Genomic DNA, 13,888 nt, shown 5'->3' on the forward strand with positions numbered 1-13,888 from the left:
ATCTAAATGTAAGCTTAATATATAGGGCTATTGTCTATCTTTAAAATAAAAATACCTTATTTCTGATTATCTAAATAATACGTGCTCATTATAAAGCAAAATAAAGTTTAGATTACATAGAAAAGCTTAGGGTAAAATATGACAATTATGTGGAAAACAGGAAAAATCTCACTGCTTAACATCCATTACCAATGACATTTTATGGCCCTACTCTTTCATGTATTTTTAATTTAATTATGTATGCACATAAATGCACTACTATCAAAGTTGGTTCATATAACTTAAATTTGTTTTTTCTTGTGGGCAGTTGTGGTAGGCAGAATAAGACGGCCTTCATGATTCTTGCCCCCTGTTATTCACATCTTCTATAATCTCCTCCTCCCCTTGAATGTGAGCAGTACCATTAAATATGGTGAGATATCCCTTCAGTGATTACGATACAAAACTGTTGACTTTAGGTGAAGCAAAAGAGAGATAATTTTGGGTGGGGCTAACCCAATAAAGTGAACTTCCTGAAGGAAAGTGAAGCATCAGAGAGACGCTGTCCTGCTGGTCCCAAAGAAAAATCAAACTGCCACCATTAGGAGTTGCCTATCAGGACATGTGGCAAGGAAATGTGGGCAACAGTGAGGACCTGAGAGAGCCCCCAGCTTACAGCCAGAAAAAAAGAAGGGATCTTAGTCCTACATCCATAAGGAATTGAATTCTGTCAATAACCATGCCAGAGCCTTCTAAAAGGACCTCAAGCACCAGAAGGCAGCAAAGCAGCAAGCAAAATCTTGATTGCAGCAGAGGACCTAACTAAGTCTTACCCAAACTATGAATCACAGAATCTGTGAGATAATAAAATGGTGGTATTTTAGGCCATTAAGTTCATAGTGTTTTGTTGTGTAGCAAGAGAATGTTAATACAACAGATTTTGACAAGAATTTAATTTTTTATTCTTACTTACTTTGATGCTTACTTATGATGCTGATTATAGGTTCAATCTACCCAAAATACCCACAAAATATATAATCATTTAAACACCTACACTTTAAACTAGTCATTTAGTAGAAATGTATCATTTTACAGAAAACGGTTCGTTTATACATAACTCTTTTATCTCTGTTTTCACATTTAAAAGATACATCACTGCAACCCTTCTGAGAAAATATAAGATGGCTCTAACTTATTTCTTTGGTTGTAAGATATTCCATGGCATTGCACAGGATATTCAATTGTTCCCTTGTTCAGATTTTTTCCAGTTTGCAGGAGAAACCATGCTGTAATAAATGTATCTGTTCCTGTAATGTAACATATGGGTAGCTTAATTTGCATAGGACAGAGCCTCATGAGTATGACTTCTGGTTCAGTTACCATAAGCATCTTTTGATTTAATAGAAGATGTCTGATAATATTCCAAAATATGTGTACCTATTCATGTTTCCATCCACAATGTATTAGAGCATGATAGCTCCAAGTATTTTCATACTTAAAGTTTAAATTCTGAGAAGTGATAAAGAGGTCTTAAAATACAATGCATTTCCCTATTGTTGTATAACATTACTTTATGATTATTCACCAAGCCTATCTTTTTTATTGTGTTTTGTTTCCATCAAATATCTTTTGAGTTTTTATTTCATTAATTTCAAAGATTATACATTACAAATTATTTATCTGATCTAGAGTTGCAATTTTTTTTTCCATGAGCCCATGTTTTACTTTGCTTCATGGTCTAATTTCTATAAAAATATTTCTCATAGATTCAGCTTTAAAAAATTTTTATTTAACATAGATAAAAATTCCCTCCAAGAGCTTCTGTTTTTTTTAACTTAAGTCTTTAATCCATCAAGCTATTTTTTAATATGTCTGAATTAATGGTCAAACTATATTTTCTGCCAGAAGACTAACCACTTGTGCCAGCAACTTTTACTAAATAATTAATTTCTCCACTAAAAGAAAATAACAGACATGTATTTTTTTTAGTAACACTGCTAAAAAGTTAGAAGAATCTCCCATCAAAATTATAAAGAAATTAAAAGCAGCTTTTAAAAGTGTTATACAAGCATAAATTATCGACAATTATTGAAAATAGTTATACAATAAATATGGGAGACTTTCTTAAAATACCTCATTAGTAATTTATGATCACAATAATTAAAATATTACATGTCAATAGGTTCTTAATGAGATAGAGAGCATTATTGTTTATCACATTAATTTGCTTGAATAAGTCTACCTTTGATTATTATATTCACATGTTGTTAACTGTGACAAACTTAAGGTTAGTAACATGCAAATTAATTTGACAAATTTTCTGTGGAGCAAGAATCACTAGAAAGTGAGCTAGAAATGACAAGATTTTTACGGCAAGAATTGTTTGCTACTCTCCAAAATCCAGGAGCTTCTCTTCTTTCTGGAGAAAGTTAAGAGTATATTTCCAAGGCTCTATTGAACTTACTTGTGGCCATGTGACTGCTAGCTAGTGGAATGTGAGCAAAAGTAACTCTGTGTCTGTTCCAGGCCATAAAAAATGTCCTTTGGAAGCTCTTCATAATCTTTTGCCTTTATCAGTAACTAGAATGGAGATAATTCTGAGGGCAACCTAGAAAGCCAATGTTAATCATCATGCATGATTACCTGAAAGAGGGCCACTCTGCCAACCTGTTACCTGCCTGGCATTTTTACATGAGCTAGAAATAAATTTCTGTTACTTCCAAATCATTTATTTATGTGTTTGTTTGACTTTTGTTTTATTTTTATTTTTTGCTCTGCAAGTTAGCCTGCTTTTAAGAGGTGAGATATCCCTTCAGTGGGATATCCTAAGGAGTTTTAGATGCATTAATATTCTAAGGAATTTTAGATGCATTATTTCATTTAAACACTTAAGAACACTCCAAAGGAGACACAACAATATTCTGAGAATTACAAATAGAAATGTGTATTTTCAGTACCTCTTGTACTACTGTCTCATTACTATGTTATTATTTTATTCCAACGTTTAATGATTAATGTATTGAAGGAGCTGGTAAACTCTACTCTTAAGAAGGGAGATAACATTAAAAATCATTTGAATGGCTCAAATTAAATATGTTTAAGAAAAAAGAGCCGGAGGAGATCTTGCACACCCACTGAACTCTCAAAAAAATCTTCTTGAGTGTCTAAAGCAGTTTACTAGGCACATTTTTCTGGACAGAAGATAAGGTAGGGATCCCATTAAAATGGAAAAAACAAGATTTTATAGATGATAAAACTTAGATATTTCTCAACATTATGTAATGTCTGGAAACTTACCCTGGATCGCTTGACAATTTACACCCAGCAAATGATAAAACCAAGAATGTAATCTATGTGACTTGACTTGAAAGCTTACCTTCTTTAGCAGAGTGCCATACTAAGTACCTCTTTGTATCTTCATATGGCCATAGATAGACTTTACTAGCTACTCAGCACACCTTAGTTGCTGGCAATGCAAGTCTTCTAGCAGGACTTTGTACAATGATACATTAACTCTAATGTATCCAAGTGATACTTGGAAATTCAGATTGTGAGGCTAAGTGATGCACAAATATATAGAACAGATGTAGGAGCTGGCTAGGTAAAGGAGTAGCTAGAAGTCTGCATTTACTGCAGAGTTCAGAATAAGGGTCTAGCTACAGATGCACAGCTATCATATAGAGGTGCACAGTTATTAAAGACTATGAATTGGTTACCAGAAAATAATCAGGAGCATGCAAGATATAAGGTGAATACAGTTATTTAAGAATCAGGAGAGTAATCAGAAAGTGGAAATGTTACACAGATGAAGTCCTTTTAGAAAGCCAGAAGGTAGGAAAGAACTAAGACTAGAGGAACAGAATAAAACAAAAAGGAAATTGAACTTGTGAGACCTCTCCTTAGCCAAAAATATGCTGTGTTCATCTGGGTCGGCTTAATTATCATAAAAAATACCTAAAAAATGTACAATGTCTCAAACAAAATTGAAGATTATCATTTGTTTACATAACAGGATATTAAATATCTCACACAAATATAGTTGGGAGTGTTTGGACAAATTTATTCTGTTCTCTTTTATTTTTCTCTTGAATAGGTTTTTTTTTTTTCCAAGCTACTTTCTTTTCCAAAGATATATATTAACCATGGTTGGCTGTATGTCTAAGGCAGGGTACAGAATGGAGAAGAAAATTAACAAAATAAGACAGAAGAAAGACATTGCCTGAAATGATAATAGTAGGCTCTGAAAGAGGTCTCTTGAATAGGTTTTTATCTGTTGTTTTGAATGTAGTTCTCTCCCACCAGTCATTTGAGACTTTTACTAACATCTTCTTTGTCTTCCTGATATTCAACTAAAATATATTTGTTCCACGTAGACACACCTACAAGTAGAGACCATATATCTGCAATGTAAATTATCAAACGATATTAAACATCATAGAATGTTGTGTTAAGATAGGTAAAAAGTGCTATGCAAGACTCAATGCATTCACACACACTGGCAACCAAAATGTAAATCTCCTCTAACAATAATTGTGCTTCAACCTAATCATTAAAGGTCACTGATACCTCCAAACACCTAAATTATGAAATTAGAATTACATGATTTATAAAGTCTTACAAAGTACTATCCTTTAAGGTCTTCTCTCACAAATTTCATGCAAAAAAAGCAAAACATAGCACGTAATTATTGAATAATAAATTAAATCCGACTTTCATACTTTAGACTTGAATATACCTACTATTCAACTTTGGGAACCAGTACTAGTGTTTATTAATGATGCACATGTGCACTGAGGAGCAATATTAAAGCTTATAGACCTATTGATCATAGAAGGTCCAAAAGAAATTGTTTTAAATGTTGCCTTTGAAGAAGTAGAAAAATCTTTGTGTTTGCTCTCCAGCAACAATCACATACTACATGGTATCAAGCCATCACTGGCTGCAACATTCTTAGCAGGGAAATATGGCACCGAAAACAACCAGTGCCATAAAACAAATTTTATCACAATAGGCCTGATTTCAAGACTAACTGCAAACACAAACACATAGCAATCTGACATCAGTACATAAATCGGAAAAATTTATTTCCATGCTTAGCAATAGAATATTGTTAAGAAATGTACTCCTCTAGATACTGTTTACCACTTTGTTTTTGTCCCCTTATTTTTAGAAGTTAAAATATAGTTTTTTAATTTAAATTCAATTAGCCAAGATATAGTAGTATTTTTACTGTAGCTTTCTTTTTCTAAGTTTCAAGGAACTGTGAAAATTAGCAATTACAGTAAGAAACGACATAGGAGGTGATCTAAGCATACAATTTTTTTCTCTTTATCAGTTTTCCCAAGCATAGCCAATGGAAAAGGAAAATATCAGCGCCACCTAGAAATTTAAGAGATGCTTATGAGAGAGTTATGAAGGAATATGCTCTGTTGCTTGAAATTTCTGTATCCGCTTCCTTATTCTAAGGAGGCTTATTGACTTTTACTCCAATTAATGTGCTTGGAATGATACCCACTAGAAATGTCAAAATTATTAACCACCTTCCTGTTATCAAAGGAAGAACAGTGAAAGTTTTACCTGCCTATCAAACCCTGAAGCCTCCAGTTCAGCTGAAGAGTAGGCTCTCTTTAAAGCCATTCTTCTTCCATTCACCTAAGGAAAAGAGCAACCTTCTACTGACCTTGAGAAGGTGCCCGACAGTATACCCCTGGTCCCTGCTTAGGGAATGAGGGTGAGCATAACTTACCAGGGAAAATCAAATTTGAACAAAAAATATTTGCTCTGGAGAGCCTGTACCATCTACCAATACCAGGAAGCATGTAAATGACACATAAATAAAAGCAGGCAATTTAAACAAATTAAAATCAACAAATAAAAAGAATCAGCAACTGAAAAACAGACACCTAGGGAAATAGAGCAAATGCATTGCAGTGAAGGCAAAATAAATAAAAAAATTAAAAGAAAGTTTTTGTAAAAGTATTTATTACACTTTTATATGAGTATTAAAATAAATGCACTTCAATGAGAATACTTATACTTTCAACAAAATGGAATCAAATTACAATAAAAATATTTGAGATAAGAAAAATTTTGTCTGGCAAGAGAAACACAATTGCTCAAAGTAAAAAAAAAATGGTAGAGTATGTGACAAGTAAAATAAATTAGTGTAATAAGAGGTAGCTTACATAATACAAACAGAAGCAAGAGGAGAAAAAAAGTGTGACTTAGGAAGACAGAGAAAAGGCAGAGATAAAAACATAAGTCAAATAAATCTAGAGTGTCCAATATCCCTGTGTGTCAAACAGCATTCCATATATTGGACAGAATAGAAGCTTACTCTGTCTAGTCCAACAAAAATGAAAGTTATAGGAAATTTAATGTTGTTCTTATATAAGCAGAGGTTTTGTTTTGTTCCTACACCTCGAATTGTATCTGGGACATGGAAGATTTCAGCAAATACTTCTTGCATGGATGGATAGATGGACAGATGATGGAAAGCTGGAAAATGGATAAACAAATGGATGGACCTTTTAAGAAGAAAATTTTACATGCACTGATTTTACTCCTTGGAAATCAAACATGTGCATAATTTTCCTTGCCAGTTAGCTAACGAATGACAAAATCTTATTCCCTGAATGAAATAATATTCAATAATGCTGCAATGGTAACACTTGGGTTTTTAATCTGGAGTGCTGACAAATGGTTTAGTACATTTATATGATAAAATTTATTTTAGAAGAATCACAATTATAATGTAAGTAGTTTTTGTTTATTATGATAGTAAATATTTAATATACATTCTCCTGAAAACAAAGAGAGCAACTAGAGTTACTTAGTGATATGTGCTTAAGAGTACTAACGTATCTTTAAATAACAGTACTCAGGCACGTACCTAATACCTTAAACAACGAAACACAAATGGGAAGAAAAGGACTCAGGGGTTGGTTTATAATGGGATGTTAAGCCTTTTAGCTTAAGGTTACCAGTTCAGATCTAAGCTAAATCATCAGTCCTGACATATTTACCAATTTGTGGAAATACAGGATGAAGTAATTCTCTCAAAAGCAGTTTTATTAAAAATCAGGATGAATCAGGGCTCATGTGAGAGAGTTTTATAGTTATGATTATTCAAATTATGACTATTTAAATGATAAAGGATAAAGAATTTGCACCACAGATATATTCATGTGAAACTCTAAAATATTCATTAACTACAGGTCATCATATTTAAGCATTTCCAGTTATTAATTAAGTGTACTTTAATAATCTAATGAATAAACAAATATATATAGTACACTGGAAGTCACTCTTTAACTATAAACTTATAGTTTAAATGATTAGTATATTAGTAACATAGACATGAAGTAATTAGAATATACCTAAAATAGCAAGTAGAGAAAATTTAAGTCATTGGTAAATTCTATTAATTACCATGAGGAAAATGACTTCCTAAATCTAACACCAAAATCAAAATCTTTGCTCATAGTGATGCCCATTAGTGGTCAGTAGCTGAAATTTCAGGTTTAGAATCCATGTCTCATGCATTCTATTCCTCTGTTTTTTACAACCTATAGTTTTGTCCAATCACTATGCTATGCACTGAAACTAATGTAACATTGTGTATCAACTATAGTTCAATGAAAAGAGAAAATCTCAGGGCCCCTCGGAGGCTCAGTTGGTTGAGTGGCTGGCTTGTAGCCTCAGCTCAGGTCATCATCTCAAGGTCCTGGGATCAAGCCCTGAGTCAGGCTTCCTACTCCATGAGGAATCTACTTGAAGGATTCTCTCTCCCTCTTCCTCTGCCCCTCCCCCTGCTTGTACTCTCTCTGTCTCTAAAATGGATAAATAAATCTTAAAAACAAAACAAAAACAACTCAATCTCTTGAATGGCATAACAATTGCATGGATATACCTTAAATAATTTGATTAGTCTTTTATGGACATTCAAAAAAATTTTTACATGTATGTGACCAACAGTATTATAGGATAAATACTCAGAGATTAAATTGCTGGATACAATAAAAGAAACTGTACATATTTAATTTTAATTAAGACGTCAAATTTACTATAGCAGTACACACGAATGCTTGTTTCCCTTTACACTTGTTAACACTTTTTGATATTTGGCAAAATGATAAATAAAAAAAAAGGTGTCTACTTAAAAAGGTACAAGTGAAAAAAATGAAAGCTGAGTGGAAAATTCTCTAATGATTCCTTTATTTGAATTTTATTTAGTCCAAAAGCATTTTCCTACTACTATTTTTTTTTTTTGAGATTTAAAAAAATCATGCTTCCTACTTGTTTTTAATTCCCATAATGTTCATAAGGTTGAAGTTACATCCTTCCAACAGCATGGAACCTTTTTCAGACATTTTGTGTGGGCTGTGATGTAGAGTTCTGGAGTATAATCCAATACATCTATATAAATAGAGAGGCATTTATAAAGACTCCCACTATTATGTGGATAAAACAGCATCTCATACTAATGATGAATTCATAGGGGGAAAAGCATTTATATACAGATAAAAACACATATACAATCATTTTCTTCTCAGAGTTAACAAACATCAGATGATTTCTTTCAGTTTTTCAATTATTTAATGCCCTTATATTTTAGTGATCTTTAGATGTTAAGGGAAGCTGCTATAACGCTCTTTCAAAGAAAATTAAAAATCAATATAAAGGCCATAGTGCTTGGCACATAGGCATAAATTATACTTTGTAGTTAAATTATTTTTGAATCTTTTGAGCGTATAAATGTATTTTATTTAAAATCTGTCTGAAATACAGAATATTATGACAGAAATCAACCTTAAGTAAAAGAATGCAAATTATTCCATAAAAAATTATACCTTTGCTTCCTCCGTGTCTGAGAATAGCATGAGTAATATGAGTAACTGCTTTGCACATATTGTACCGATTATTAAATACATTTGAATAGCATACAGGATCTACTAATTATGGAAATATTTTGTTATAATATTCAGGTGGAAGATTTGAATAAAATTAAATTACAAGCTGTACAAATCACAGATAAAGCTCGCTCTGCCTTATATTTTATAAGATTATACTTTGTGCTTTCTGCTGCTATTTTTTCATTATTATTATCTCACATTGTCACATGTAGTTTAACCAAATAAATATTAATAAATTTATCATACTCTCTTATGTACGTCCTTCACACCAGAAAATGATATGAAATATTTTACCATAATTATTTTTCACAAGCATCATGTAAATATTATAGTGTGTCTGAAGACAAGATATATGTTTGGACAATGGAAGAAAGATCTGGGAAGTGCCTGTTCTGTGGTCATGGATATCTAAGAGCTTGTTGCTGCTTTAAGACCCAAACTTGTTGACAAAATATTATGACCTTTGAAAGATTTATTTATATAAAAGCAAATCCCTCAGATTAGGATATGGTGTGGCTTCAAAATCAGATGACCTGCAGCATCTCAGTGAACCAATGTGATTTGCACCACATGAATGTTCTTTGTTTCCTTTACTTTCTCCACATAGTTTTTCTTTCATGTGTTCTTTTCTTCTACTCTTTCTTTCAAATATTCTATTTCTCTAGGCCTGTTTCTTTAAACCTCCTTGTGCTCCCTTAATACAGTATCTATGTCTATTTTCCTGGTGCTAAGCTACACAAAATACTTACAAATGTGTATATAAATAATCATAAGCCTCCTATTGATAGATCAAATCAATACCAATACATATGCACAAAGTATAACATGTATTTAATACCTGGAAGTATTAAGGAAGAAACTGGCTGTATATTTAAGGCATTTCAAGTTTCTAATTTTGTCATGTCAGCCTCTCACCATATTTAAAAGTTCAAACGGATTCTTTGTCCAGTCTTTTTCCTTGTGAAGCCCAAATTTTCAGAGATTGACCCATGCCCAGAACTAACCAATCCTCCCCTAGGGTAAATGCATCTGAAGAACACCATGTCTCAAACTTGAGTCATTGTAATCCTGCTGCCTTCTCAGTTTTCTGACAATTTAAAAAATTCATCAGGCTTTTCTAGTTCTTCTGAGTTGAAATGTTGACTTACAGTCAATTACTCCATCCTACCAGCAATGGAAAGACTATTGCCAACATTTTAAATATATAAGTAACCCAGACCAAAACTATGAGAACAAACCAGAGTATACACTGAGGGCTAAGTCATGTGAAGAACAATTGAAAATGTTGCACATGTTTTGCACAAAAAGATTAAGTCAAGACATGATACCATGATAGCCAAGCTCAAAATTTAAATGTCTGCCATATTGAAGACAAATTAATTATTTTGTTTTAGAGAATAAGTTAAGCCTATAAAAGGAAATGGTAGAAATAAAAGATTTCATTTGAACTTGAGAAAACTATTTCAATGATGTCTCAAATGGTAGCAAATTTCCAAAGACTGGATATATTCAAGAAGACATCTAAAGATAACTTGTTCTAAATGTTTCACTACTATTTATAATGTCCAACTAGATAATTTCCAAGGATCTTTTCAATTCTAGAATTTTGTTATGCACATAGTCATTGACGCTATGAGACATGTCACAGGTGTTTAATAAAAACATGATTTCTTGGGCTTTGACACAAATAGTATTTTGATAGTTCCCACTTCGTCTCTTCTTTATACACTTCATTTACAATTATTGATGAGTTTATTAGTTTCCTGTGATATAAATATAAGTACATTTAACTGAAGATCAACTACAGATACAGAATTCTGAGAATAACAAGCTAAACATAATTAGGGGTTAGAGCTTACAAAATGACTTAAGGGATTTTAAACTGTTAACTAAAAAAACCTTGAATTATAAAATATGCATTTCCTCATTTCTCAAGGAATATCATTTTATGCATGAGAAAAATTCTATTTCAAGTGCTTTTAATTAAATAAACTTCTCTATAAGATTCACAGGCATAGTTTATTTCAATGAGCTATAATAAATACAGGAAAGTTTACATATAAAGCAATTTTCAACTAAAAAAGAGACTTGATTTTTTTTTCTTTTAGAAAGAGCGAATGAGAGAGGGGGAAAGAGTGGGGGGGAGGGGCAAAGAAAGAGAGACAGAGAAAGTCTTAAGTAGGCTCCACATTCATCGTGAAACCCAATGTGGGGCTCGATCTCACAACCCTGAGATCATGACCTGACCTGAAATCTACTACCAGAATTCTTGTTAATTAGGATAAATAACAAATTGACAAGATAAAATAAAGGTAGTAGTTCAGCAAAGAGATCATCTGACTATGAATGAATGAATGAATATGTGAATACAGAAGAAATTTTAATACCACTAAGTAAATGCCATAACAATTTTCACATGTCTAAGGATAAGCTGCTAAATATTTTGCTTTGGGTTTCTGAGTTAGTAAAGCAGAGATGTCAGTGGAATATTTAATTCAGTGGCCATGAAATGGAGCCTGGCCTTGGGGGAGTTTAAGCCCACACTGGGCCCTGCTTAAGATTCTCTCTCTCCCTCTTCCTCTGCACCCCCCTTCCTTCTCTAATACATAGCTATATATACAAGCATATAAAAAGATAAACTGAGAGATGAACAGATAGGTAGGTTGAAAGATGGATATCTGAGACTCAGTTGGTATGTTTTAATTATCTGTGTACAATGGAAGTGTACTAAGTTTATTTTAAAACATTCTACATGCCAAATGCAAAATAATGCTAGGATCCCCAAGACAAGAAGAATATGAAATAAAAAGCTAATGTCACTTCTTTCCCAAATGAAGTCTTCTTAATTGAAACACCTTTGAATTGAAGGAGGTGAGGATGAGAATTTTTTTTAATTATGTTTGAAGTTTTGATTATTATATAGAGTAAATTATTTAATTTCTTAATCATTGTGTTTTGCAATAAGTAAACACAGCACTTAAATGTCCAAAGGATGATCAGTAAATTCATTGTACCTTACTTTATTGTTACATCCCACAAAACATGCTTGTTTAAATGCCAGTTACCTATTTATTTTTTTATTTTTTTCCATGCCCCCACCTACCTCCTGTCTGGTAACCATCTGTTTGCTCTTTATAGTTAAGAGTCTGTTTTTGGTTTATCTTTTTTTCCCTTTGTTCATTTGTTTCCTGTCTTAAATTCCACATATGACTGAAATCACATGGTATTTGTCTCTCTCTGGCTTATTTTGTATCACTCTCTAGCTCCATCCATGTTGTTGCAAATGGCGAGATTTTGTTCTTTTTCATGACTGAATAATATTCCATTGTGCCTCTGTGTGTGTGTGTGTGTGTGTGGGTGTGTGTGCGTGTGTGTGTGTGTATGGCGCTTTTTCTTTATCCATTCACCTATCAATGGTCACAGGCTGCTTCCATAGTTTGTCTACTGTAAATAATGCTGCAATAAACACAGGGGTGCATGTATCCCTTTGAACTGGTGTTTTTGCATTCTTTGGGTAAATATCTAGTAGCGTGATTACTGATCGTAAGGTAGTTCTATTTTTAATTTTTTGAGGAACCTCCATACTGTCTTCCACAGTGGCTGTACCAGTTTGCATCCCCACCAACAGTACATAAGGGTTCCTTTTCCTCCACACCCTATTTAAAAAATTGTAGGTGTAACTTGCATCAACATATCATCTTTATATTATGTTACTCATGTTTTATTTTAAGACAAGATACAAAAATCAAAATATATACTCATTTATTCACACATTTATCTTTTGTATTTCTACCAGAGGAGAGATGGTGGAAAACTCATCTTCATGGAAAACACATTCTTAATATAGATAGATACCCAAGTCACTTGGTATGGCTCATGGATCATTAATGACTAAATATATTTATTATTTCCATAACTTCTTTTTATTTCCTTTCTGTTGACTCTTATTTCTGCTCCAAAGATAAAGAAAATAATAGCAAATATATGAAAGGCAATAGAAAAATAACTTTTTAAAAATATCCTTACAGGGGAGAAGTCCAAGATGGGGGAGGAGCAGGAGGCTTAAATTTCGTCTGGTCCCAGGAATGCAGCTAGATAGCTATCAGACCATTCTGAACACCTACAAACTCAACTGGAGAATGAAGAAAAGAATAGCAGCAACTCTAAGAACAGAATAGCCACCACTTTCTGCAAGGAACCCAGTTTAAAACAGGAGTTGAGCTCTAGCTCGGCGTTCCAAGATGGCGGAGAAGCAGGAGACCTAAAGTTCGTCTGGTCCCAGGAATTCAGCGAGAGAGCTACCAAACCATTCCGAATACCTATGAATGCAACTGGAGAATGAAGAAAAGAGTAGCAGAAACTCTATGAACAGAAAGGCAACCACTTTCTGCAAGGAGGAGAAAAGATGGAGGAGGAGTAGGCGACCCTTTCTCAGCTGGTCCGAGTCGAGCTGGATATCTACCAGACCATTCTGAACACCCACAGAATCAGCCTGAGACGCAGGAAGATACATCTGGATCTCTACAAATGAACATCTCCAGTGCTGAGTATTGAGGTACGAAGCGGGGAGCTGTGAATCCGAGCACAGATATAGGAAGATAAAGGGAAGGGGGAGGGAGCCTCTGCGCTCAGGCGCTGGGAAGCAATAGCCCCTTGTGCTGGGGAGCGGGCTGGACTCTCAGACCAGCACCCGCAAGAGAGCGGACTGAGACAGTGAGCGTGGGAACGCCCGTGTCCAAACTGAAAACAGGAGCTCCCGACCGCACACTCGAACTAGAGTGAAACCGAGAGCTCAGGAGTGCAAGCGCGACCAGACTGAAAACTGGCGCTCCAGAGCACAGGCGAACCATACTGAAACAGGGAGCNTGGGAGTTCAGGGGCTCAGGAGCACACGTGGGAACTGGGGGCCACGGACAGTGTTAGAAACACAAAGGACAGAGACTTACTGGCCCTGGAAGTGAGGGCTGGCACACAGGCTGTGGGGAGCACATCCC

General features: G+C 34.0%; 1 long non-coding RNA gene across 1 annotated transcript in view; it reads right to left on the bottom strand.

Moving 5' to 3' along the window:
- Positions 1-4,191: 4,191 nt before the first annotated feature.
- LOC105237430 overlaps positions 4,192-13,888 on the bottom strand; it is a 193,542-nt gene continuing 183,845 nt past the window's right edge. Inside the window, exon 5 of the long non-coding RNA XR_002142575.2 lies at positions 4,192-4,358. This is a non-coding gene — a long non-coding RNA (uncharacterized LOC105237430). The remainder of the gene's footprint in view (positions 4,359-13,888) is intronic.

Source organism: Ailuropoda melanoleuca, chromosome 3 (assembly GCF_002007445.2).
Source record: "Ailuropoda melanoleuca isolate Jingjing chromosome 3, ASM200744v2, whole genome shotgun sequence".
Taxonomy (NCBI): Eukaryota; Metazoa; Chordata; class Mammalia; order Carnivora; family Ursidae; genus Ailuropoda; species Ailuropoda melanoleuca.